The sequence below is a fragment of the Homarus americanus genome, unplaced genomic scaffold (genome assembly GCF_018991925.1).
Source record: "Homarus americanus isolate GMGI-L3 unplaced genomic scaffold, GMGI_Hamer_2.0 scaffold55640, whole genome shotgun sequence".
NCBI classification, from domain to species: domain Eukaryota; kingdom Metazoa; phylum Arthropoda; class Malacostraca; order Decapoda; family Nephropidae; genus Homarus; species Homarus americanus.
In genome coordinates this window covers 2,032,982-2,044,903 of record NW_024713650.1, presented here as the reverse complement: position 1 = coordinate 2,044,903, position 11,922 = coordinate 2,032,982, and the positions used below count along the sequence as shown (strand labels likewise).

The 11,922-nt window shown below is 39.0% G+C and overlaps 1 protein-coding gene across 1 annotated transcript in view; it reads right to left on the bottom strand.

Moving 5' to 3' along the window:
- Positions 1-11,819: 11,819 nt before the first annotated feature.
- The window catches only part of LOC121873189 (putative uncharacterized protein DDB_G0271606), a gene marked incomplete at its 5' end in the record, with an annotated part of 2,658 nt that continues 2,555 nt past the window's right edge, over positions 11,820-11,922 (bottom strand). The window contains one exon of the mRNA XM_042376530.1: positions 11,820-11,922. This exon is cut by the window's right edge and continues 2,555 nt beyond it.

The following is an 11,922-nucleotide window of genomic DNA, read 5'->3' as shown; positions in this document are numbered from 1 at the left end:
CCCACGAAGCGGGGGTCAACTATCTACCCACGCCTACCTCCGCTATAAAAGACCTGACCTCGTGGTGACCTCTCTCTTCTTCTAGCTACAGCCGCAGCCAGCAACACCTCCTCCTCCGCCGCTGCCTGGCGGCCCTCGCTCCTCCTCCGCCTGCCTGGCGGTCCTCGCTCCCGCCGACGAGCATGGCGACCCACAAGCTGTCCTCCTCTGAGCATCCTCACCAACCAGCTCTCTCTACATCACGCTAGTAACCACGCTGCCACTTCCCAGCACCAAGCTGCATTGTACATCCAATACAACATGTATACAGAGAGCACATTGTGAGTTTCCTTTCTCCATCCCATCCTGAGTGAGAACCCAAACAACCCGTACCCCACAACGTCACTTCCTGTTCGGGTAAATGAATAGTCCGGATTTACACCCCCCCCCCTTCCACGGCATCGCAATACACCATGAATGTCAGTCTGTCAGTGAACCAAGGTTTGCATTCTCGTTCGGCTATGCCTTTGTTTCCCGTCTGTGAGGCCCGAACCAGCGACCTTAATTAAGACGAACTACTACTACTACTAATAATAATGGTAGTAGTAGTTATATAGATAATGACGTATATAATACTACTATAGTTAACATTACTAGGCTATTACTACTCCTATTATTATTACTAATACTTGTACCACAACTACTACTTATAACACTATTGCCAATAATAATAATAATGTAGTGGATTTCTCCCCTACAAATGCTGTTTGTCGCTGAGTAGCCGACCCCACCAATTCCCCAGTGTATGCCTCGTGGTCTAGGTCAACCAGCGCCGCCATACATCACGGAGCGGGGGTCAACTACTAAGCCACGCCTACCCCCGCTATTTAAGACCTGACCTCATGGTGACCTGTCTCCCTTTTCTACCTACACCAACCAGCCAGCAACATCCTCCTCCTCCTCCGCCTGCCTGGCGGTCCTCGCTCCCGCCGGCGAGCATGGCGACCCACAGGCTGGTCCTCTGAGCGTCCTCACCAACCAGCTCTCTCTACATCAAGCTTGTAACCATGCTGCCTTCCCAGCACCAAGCTGCATTGTGCATCCAATACAACATGTATATAGAGAGCACATTGTGAGTTTCCTTTCTCCAACCCATACTGAGTGTGAACCAAACATCCTGAACCCCACAATAATAATAATAATAATAATAATAATAATAATAATAATAATAATAATAATACATAATAATAATGCTACTGGAGTGGTATTACTAATAACAGTAATAACTTGCTTACATGCACCACTGACTCTCAGCTTACCAAGTATCATACAGTATATGAAATTATCCATTACAGAAAATGACATATGGAGTATCGTGTTGTAAGTAATGTGACCTTCATCTAACGTTTTCGGGTGGGTGCAAACAGTTTGGGGAAACAACCGACCATGAGCTGTTTCCTTTGTGTATTGTTATTAGTTTAGTCAGGGAAGAGGAGGTGGGGGGTGTGGGTGTCGGAGTTACTTGACCAAAGTCAAAGTGACGTCCACACTCCACTTCGACTCCAGAATGATAACACACGCCACGCAGGTCTGTTCTTCCTCGGGGACTCTGGAGCTCGTCTGCCTGAGATTGTCTCTCAGTACTAAAGCAACAGCGTGTTTTCCAACACACAATCTTGAAAAAAGAAAAGGCGTGTATTGTAGTGACATATCTGTATAAAGTTTTAAATTAATCCATTTTGTCATCTTGGAGAAAAGTTCATTCACACAGACGGCACCTATTTCTGTATATCTCTTCCGATCGAAAAACCTGATGTTGAAAATTATATGACACTAATCTTCAATACAATAACAGACGAACAGAATTAAACCACAGCAATATTTTCAGATCAGTGGTGGTAACCCAAAACACAAGCCGTCCACCATACGATGTTGCTGGGGGCCCCTTGGGTGCTGTGCCTGATGGCGATAATGGTGGTGGGGTTGTGGGGTACGGGTTGTTTGGGTTCTCACTCAGGATGGGATGGAGAAAGGAAACTCACAATGTGCTCTCTGTATACATGTTGTATTGGATATACAATGCAGCTTGGTGCTGGGAAGTGGCAGCTTGGTTACAAGCGTGATGTAGAGAGAGCTGGTTGGTGAGGATGCTCAGAGGAGGACAGCTTGTGGGTCGCCATGCTCGCCGGCGGGAGCGAGGGCCGCCAGGCAGCGGCGGAGTAGGTGGTGTTGCTTGCTGTGGCTGTAGCTAGAAGTAGAGAGAGGTCACCACAAGGTCAGGTCTTAAATAGCGGGGGTAGGCGTGGCTTAGTAGTTGACCTCCGTGATGTATGGCAGCGCTGGTTGACCCAGACTACGAGGCATACACTGGGGAATTCGCGGGGTCGGCTACTTAGCGACAAACAGCGTTTGTAGGGGAGAAATCCACTACAATACTCCCCCCTTCCCTCCAGGCAGTGTAGGAGACTTATTGTCTGCAGGGTTGCATGGCACATGTGAGGCAGAACGGGCGGTGCATGCCACATATGAGCAATAACGGCGAGGGCGTGGATGAGCCGGCCGCTAGAGGAGACAACTGTCTAGATACACAATATCTGTGGGAGTAGAGAGGGAGAAAAAGGGTGTGTGGAGGCGATGAATGTTGTGCTTCCCTCACGGCAGGTACAGAGTCGTCAGATGCGCCTGCTGGGGTGTGTGGGCCTGGGTCAGGTGCAGGGGCTGCGTCAGCAGAAGCGGATGAGGGCTCGTGGCAGCAGCTGGGTCCACGACAGCAGCAGGGTGCAGGACAGTAGCAGGGGGTACCTGAGGGAGAAAAGGGGTATGTGGGTCCGCACTCAGGCGCATGGGCCGTGTTGGGAGCAGGGACTGCATCAGGAGAAGCGGCAGGGAGTACTGCTGGGCCGGGGGGCGGCGTCTGAGGCAGGACGGGTGTGCTGGGGTCGGTAGGACGTGGTGCTTGGGGCAGGAAGAGGAGCTGGTGTCTGCTTAGAGAAGCAGTGCTGCTCTAGGGTGTCTAACCTGCGGTGTAGAGACAGTAGCTGTAGAGCCGATGAGAGCTGCTTCTGGGTGGATAAGCCAGTCTTCCATGTTGCTTGAAGACTGGGAGCGTGATCTGTTTCTCCTCCATCCTGTGTGAGTGCGAATCTCCGGGGGTCACCATTTGTGGGGTATGGGATGTGTTGTCAAAGAGAAACAATTGGGACCCTACAATTGTGTAAATGAGGCAGAAAGTCAGATCAGCAACCTGGGACTTGGTCACAATTTTTGTGATGCCATATGGCAGTCAACCATTAGACAATACATTATGCTTCCAATATGTTCCCAGGCGGTAGTACCTCCCAGTTTGGTAGCTGCCTACTACCTACTGTACTTAATCTTAAATTGAGTGTCTGTGTATTACCTCATTCTTTTGCTGCTCTACAGTCCATTCCAGCTGACTGACAATAAATTAATCCCCCCGAGTTTTCCTTCTTTTTCCCTCCCAACAGAAACATACATTAAATGGAATTTTGGTTCCCAAACAGCAAGAAACCCGTAATTTAAAAAAATAAATAAAAAATAAATATTCATGAAACAAAACTTTACAATACAGTATTATACCTAAAAAATTATGTTCACGAATAACAAAAAACCTGAAATGGGTACTTTAGTACCTAACAAATTGCTAGACTAAATACCTGTATGTATTAATCTTGTACTATATACAACTGGTACTTTACTTTATGTGAGGGTTCACCACAGGGGGTGAGGAGTGGTATGCTGACTAAGAGCTTTACCATTTCTTGTATAAGCCAATATTGCTTCAGATAGCGTGAAAGTGATTTTCATATAGTGAACGTCCGTATAGTCTCCAAAACTTGCTATTTTTAGATTAGTTGCTGTAACACCACACAACTCTCTTGGGTCCGAGAATATCATTGGAATAAAAAATTCTATCAACTCTTTCACTTCATTTTATTTAACTTACATGGGTAAGGAACTGTATTTAAAAATAATAAACAAATAACAGTCATCTAAACAAAACCATAATATGCTTTTTTCGGGAGAGTTTGCACCACGTTCACACGGCAATGCATAAGAACACAACTCTGGCTATCACGGCAGCCAAGGTCTAGATGTGATTGCTTTATACAGTTGTCACCTTAGTCTACGGATATTCATTTCTTTAGAGGTACAATAATAAAGTTAATAAAAAAATAATGTTCATAAAATAAAATCATGTTTTACAATTTCATTATAGTTAAAGAATGTGTAAGGCTTATTTTCCTCGCCTAAATTCAAGTACGCCAACATTAGAATTATCCGGATATGTGTTATCTCTGCTGTCCATCATCCAAGTACAATCATATGGGATTCACCAGCACCCATTATCCCTATTTTCACCGATAATTTCCCTACAACCATAATGAAATATTCAGCCAAGCACGAATATCATATACAACCCGCTGTGGTCGAAAGATTTTGCCAGTGTGAATAATGCCGAAAAGAACATAGAAAATGGTGTCAGGTCATGAAAAACAGATATCTGGCTGATGGAGAACATAGCTAACACAGACCAAATACTCCAGACATTGACTGTGCTCTTAATTCTAGAGGAGTGTGTCTGGTGAGTGCCTGGTAGTCACAGTATGCCCATGACATTATTTACTTATAAAACCTGCTTTAAATACCTTTAAAGTTATTTAAATTTAAATATTCTTGAGTCCCATATACAGTATACATATATAATTACGTAATGTTGTAAATATAAATGTAGCTAAATTAATTTAAAATTTAGTTATATAATACAATCTTAACATACTATATATATATTAACTGATCTTCCTATTACTGTGTTTGATTGCCAATTACACTGTAAACACTTAAACAAACTTCAAAAGAAGCAAACACTATAGTATTGTCACTATGTCTCTAAATGTTGGCAACTGAAAATATGTTTGCCAAATGAAAACTGTTTAATGTTCTAATTCCTGAATGGTCATCCTCTTTTTACCTAATGACAGTCCTCCCTATTCAGAGAGTACTAAGTAATGCAGTATCCTAAGCATTACAAACCATATGCTGTACTGTACAGTATTATTTTTCATGATTCCCACACTCACTCAAAATATCTCTATTTGTTGAAAAATGCTACCGAGTGGTTTAATATCAACAGCCTAGTGAAAATTTGGCAGATACAAAATTATATCGGCAATTATCCAAGCCAATTAAGTAACTTCACCTGAGTGACAATGAGATATTTTTTGCAATGGTTGTCACTGTCCATCCACCTTCCTGGGATAGGTGAGGTGTGTGTGGACAGATACACTGACCTATCTTTACAGCATGGTTTACACTATACTGTAACTGTATGATTACCTTTACAACAGTCTTCTGTAATATAAGAAACACTCCTGATACAATAGGCATACATTGGCAGAATACAGAAGTGATTTCTTATTGTATAAAAAGTTCATAAACTATTTTGAAATATTTTAAATACTGTAATCCTAAAATTTAAAGACATTTCCTACACAGTATTTAAAAATATCTTTTACAACAAACATTAGTGTTAAACTGTTGGATTACAATGATATCACCATCATCTGACACTCATCCTTAAGTAACTGGTGGGTACTGTAAATGGTAGGTCTTACAATACAGTATTTGATATTCCACCGTGTGTTTTGCAAACTCATCCATGATGTTGTGAAATTTGATGTCTATTTAATTTATTACAAAACTAAATCCTGAGATACTCTTAAATTTTATTCAAGGATATTTTAAATGCTTCATTATATTAATTTCTCAACCTATAAGATTAAATACATGTCCAACTGAAACAAACAATGTAATAAAATGTTACAAATTTTGAATAATAAAACAAAATATAAATCAAAACTGCCCATACAAACATTTCAATGTCGAGTACAAGAGATATTATTTCTGTACCTTATTTATTAGTGAACCAAATGTGTAAGGTAGTCTTTGCACTCGGAGCTCACAATACCCATGGACACACTCCACTCACCAAACATCTTAATAAGTAACTGTCTTTGTTAAGTCATGTCTATGATGTATGTATGAATGTTAATCATCACCAGTTTATCCTTGAGATGAATCTTACATAAATTTCATCATAATATCTTTATCATTTAGTATATTTTATATCTGTTCCTCCCATAACACATCAACTCAGTACACCTCTGCAGACTCCTCCAACAATCAGTCACCTTTCTTACACATACATTCTCTCACACTATCCTTCTGTCTGCCTCTGCACCTACTCGCTTCCTACAAATTCTCATGTTGTCACGCTTCCAACTCTCATTCTCTCTACATGTGTATACCAGCTATATATCCCATCCTTTAATTCTTGTGATTTCCTCATTACAAAATCTACATTTTAACTACCACAAGAATTAATGAACAACGAATCCCAAATCACTCTTCAAATTAAGAAAGAAAAAAAGAAAAGATACCCAAAGTTTACCACATTTTTCAACAATTCAAATACTGTATACCCTATCTTGTAATAAATTATTCTTTCCTTAAAAACTGAATCATCTCAAAAGGTTTTTTCAAGCTGAAAAAGGGAAGCCTTGCAAAGGTTTTAAGTACTAATCCCATTCAATGTGCAATATTGTGACTAAACATTAAGCAACTGATTAATGGCTATCAAGGTTTCTCCATGGTCAGGACACCTGCAAGCTAGTGACATTCCTCAAGACTTAATAAAGGTATTTTTTGGCATAATAACTGGTTAACAACCTAATTGGCGGTGTGGGCAGAAATGACATTGTGTGCAGAGCTTGTTACCCAACCATCTACTAACTACTGTACCAATTCATTCTCTATGGGGGAATATAAACTCATACAGCACTAGCATGAACCATATATAATGGGAGATGAGATATCAGTAAGAAAATATTTGCATATATTTTTCTGTACCTGAACCATATCATGTAGCAAATAAGTGGACAATTCTGAGTTGGTTTATACATTATGGAGCCCACAACAGGGGGTAAATAATATTTCATAAAATATTGTACCCATAAGTAACATTGTGAAACCATGTAATAACATCTATTTGCTTACAGGCACCCAATTACTATGTGCATTCATTGATGCAACAGTCATGAGGATCCAGGGCCATCACAGAACTAGAGGATTATGATAGATATGTCTCCCCATTTTAGATTTGGTTATAAGAAGCCACTGGGTATATGGTCATATTTTTACCAATATCAACTTGTATCAGATGCAAAATCAAAGGGAATTTTAACCAGCAGCAGCTAGTTTGCCAACTCAGTAAGATTACCACCATACCATCACACAGCCAGCCAGGACATGACTGTCAGTAAGTGAGTGTTAACAGGTGACTATCTATGTGTGTGTGTGTGTGTCAATATGTGACTGTATGTGAATGTGAAGGTCATTTGCTTTACAAAAAATATTTATTGCTTATGCTTATAAAAATTGTTGTGCATAATAAATAGTTAAATACTATAATTAATGACCTGAAACCTTGAGCTGCAATACTCTAATGATTGTAGAGTAAAATATATTGTCTGCATATAAATGTAGGATACCAGGTGCTTGTGTGCGTGTATATGGTCTTGTTAGTATAGCAACACATGACACCTGTAACTGTATGTGGCAACATAACTGTGTAACATAAGACTACCTGTACCTACATGTAATTGTGCAATATTTATGACTGCGTGGCTCCTTTTATTTTAGATGAGTAAGAATGTAAATACTAGGGAAAGCTTAAGAGAAGGAACATGTATACTGAACTCAATAAATATAGAATTCAAATTTATATCAAGGTTCTTTTTGCCCATATAGGTGTAGCCTGAACCATACTAAAAATTCCCTTTCTCCACCTATAGCTGACCATCTCACAGTCTCAAAAGCCACTTCGCTGTCCAAAATAAAAGTATAAGATGTAGGCTAAATCAGCATCTTCATCTAATACAATATGCTGTACAATACTTTACTGTACTAATATAGCTACATAAGTATTTTGTTGTCCTTGTACTGTACTATCATTAGGGGTCTCAGTAGCTACCTTGAGAAAAAGAATGAAAAGAGAAATAAGAAACTAATTCATACTGGATCTAATAAATATGCCTGTACACATCTATATCAATATATCTACATAAATTGTTCTCCAAATACAACAGTCTTGGCACACTCCTTCACCGTGATAACCCATATACACATACACTCCCACAATGTTAAAACTTATTCCAAATGTTCCTGTATTAATTCTCAACACCAATATAGACTATGTAATGTTAGATTCACTTCACTACCTTCCTCTTTACACATCCACAGATTATCACCAGTTATTGATATTTACTTAACAAACCCCATCCACTGCACATTATCTCATACCTTGTGAAAATTTCTTAAGTGTGAATGATGAGGTAATGTTAAGAAATGGTAGTATTGTATATTAGTAATCTGTGCCACTGTACCTCTAACAATTGTAATTGTTCATTAAAATTGTTCAGTATTTAAAGACTGAGAATGAGGTCATACTTCCTTGAGCATCAAAGTTAGAGAAACTATGTTTGTTTGTTTTTTAAGAGAGCTGAAACAAGTAAGACAAAAACGTAAATAATACAGAAGAGACAAGGATTATGTGTGCAGGGGTTGTGGGTGTGGACATTTGTGTATCCATGTAATGGCTAGTATGATATGGCAACACTGTCAGTACACACAAGTACAGTATTTCTTAAAGCTACAACTGGGTACTGGGACTCATGTTAAATATTTAGTTCTTTCATCTTCACTGATGTGGCAAATTAGTTGCAATATTTTCATTTGTAAGATGTATTTTCTTCAACAAATAAATGCATAATAATATAATGGCTACATACAGTATCTAATAAAAATCATTAATAACACTCACCCTATATCTTAGGTTTTAGTCTGAACACCGAGGGGGGAAAAAAGTTTGACTACGAAATCCAAACCTGATCCTAGAAATTCTGTTTTATAGTAGACTTGGCACCAGGAGACTTGCACACTTATACCCCAAAAACCGACGTCCCATTAACTGCTGATTCGCTCAACTGCCAATTACATATAGGGGAAACACCCTGCAAGTTTCGCTGATACTCTGGAGATCCAACGATCAGGGGAGGAGCAGAAATACTATTTGGAATTTGGAGAGTGGTGGTGTATTGCGATTTCTTGCCATGAGAGGGCTGTGTGTGCTACCTCCAACTCATTCCACCTCTCTGCACTTGTTTACACTTACCATGTGTCAGACTTTGTGTTTTTTCCTTATTTCTGACTTAAGTGTTATGCAATCATGCCTAAAGGCCCCAGTGATAGTTCCTCTTGTGCTGCCCCCAAGAGGGGCAGCCTGATATACTGTAAAGTGATAAGGTGTAATAAGGAGTAATAAGAGTGGTGATGGACCAGCAAAGATTGGTGGTAGACTTGAACTTGCCACCCCAGATTGTCTCTACCATCCTCAACACAGGTTAATAACAGTCAATTTATGCTACATTCCTTATTTAATGCTTATTATGCTTGTTTTATGTCTGCTTTATTTTCTTGCCTGACAGTCTGCACAACATATATATCAAGGGTAGATGGGAGTTTTTGAGGGTAGCCGGTACCTAACCCCCTGAATTTTTTATACGTATTCTTATGGGATTAATTACTTCGTAACCGTTGATTCACTAACCAATGACTTTTCAAGGTCCCTAGATGTGTCGGTTATTGGGGTATGCCTGTATCCATCAAGCCTTACAGGCTGTAACACAGGCCAACCCTCCACACTGATGGCTGGCATTAACTAAACAATTAGAACAGCTCTACCATCTTAATCTAGCACTCAAGAGAAGGACCTGGGGGTGAAGGTCAACACTCGAGGTTGAAAGTTAAGTCTCAGTGCTTACAGCATCTTGCCTTAGCAGCCTTTACTTATTGTTTAAGATTTTGACACAAAACTAGACCCCCTTCTTATGGCATAATCTTATATACAGTACAGTACCCATCTACCTGATGCCAGGGTTAACAAGAAAAACAAATTTGTGGAAGACAATGCCAGTTCTCTATCAACAGGTTCCCAAGTGACTCCAGGACCTTGCTAAGAGCCTCAATGATCATAATTAAGACATAAATATACCCTTAAATGCCTTAGAAGAAAAATTAACACCCAAAAGCCAATAATAACAGCCTGTCTAAGGCACTCCCCTATAGAAGAATCTTTTAAGAATCCTCCTAAGAAATTGCACTAACATTAATCATACAGTACTTTGCTGCAAAGATCATGCTTCAAGAAATCCAACTAGAACTCCAAAATATTGTTCAGACTGACAGAAAACTATCACCCTAAAACTTCTTACTGATTCAAATACCAAGGAAGAGAAAAGCCATCTAAGTTCAACAAAGGAGATGAAATTCTATCTTGAGCAACTGCTGAAATATTACTGTACAGTACTCACATAAGAATTTGTCCAGAAAGGTATGCAACATCCAATTCTAAAATACAGCTATCCCAATAAAACACTGACAGTTCTTATAACCCTGCAAGCAGAATTTCAGTCAGTCCCCAACTGACATCCTATACAGGGCTTTTCGTAAACCTATTATTGGCTTCAAACTGAATATTCCCGCCCCACACGCCAAACACCTATCTGGTTAGTAAAATGTTATCCTGAAAGATACACAAAGTTATTGACATAGTGACACCAGAACCTACCATTGACACAGGACAGGTAAGATTAGCATCCCAAACTACTGCCAGCTCAACTGGCAATTGACAGTCAACACAACTGTAATAATTCTTGTAACCAAAATCATATCAAGGCTGGATTACACTTCACTCTGCTAATGATAGCTGCATGTTTCCCCATGTATTAAATACAAGTTGTAAGCACACATCAACTCTGTTATGAATCAGAGCTCTCCAGAGAATGACTTGCTTCAAGCTGGGAAACAGCTGGACTGAGGCTTGTTACTGAAAATCCAAAATGGCAGATGATGGATATAGAAGGGTTTTGAGTGCACAAACTGCTACTGTGTTAGGATTCATCTAGCTCTCAACCTTGAGTGGTGACCTTTACCTTCCAGACCCTTTTCTTAGTATAGTACATTACAGTACTGGGGCTGTAACAGGAGAACTGTACCAATTGTATGATTGTGGCCAGCCAGGACTGTAACCTCTAAGACTTGATAAGCCGATGGAAGGCTATAAATATTCTCCCATCAGATGCACATATAAGTACCAGTGCTTTATCTGTCTGAAAATGTTACCCCTGCAACAGCCATGGTGTGGAGAGTACCACATGGCCTCCTGCTTTAAGAGAGGATACTCCTGTAGTGAACATAAACATGGTTATATAAATCAGAAAGAGCTTCTGACATTCCAAAACTTTTAATTTTCCTCTGTACGTATTTTTGCTGTTTAACAAAACAACAAAATATTATTTCCTGTTCTATTAAGAGAATTATTGTTGTGAGTTCATCCTATACAATAAAAGAATGTAGTTATTATGCTTGGGATTAAAGTACTGTACTATAACATTGGGAACCTTCAAGCTGTAAAACTTATACACACATCACAATCACACTTCATAAAGAGAGGAAAATCTTACATAAGTAAACAACTTCAGTATGAGAGTGAGAATTTTAAGCACCTTCATTACAAAAATCTTTTAAATATATATATATATATATATATATATATATATATATATATATATATATATATATATATATATATATATATATATATATATATATATATATATATATATATATATATATATATATATATATATATATATATATATATATATATATATATATATATATATATATATATTTTGCCATAGTGTCGTTCATTCAGCTCATGAACATAACTGTGATGATTTACATAAGAATGTCAGTCTTCTTGATCCAACACTTTCAAAGCCAGGTTACTTTATATATAAT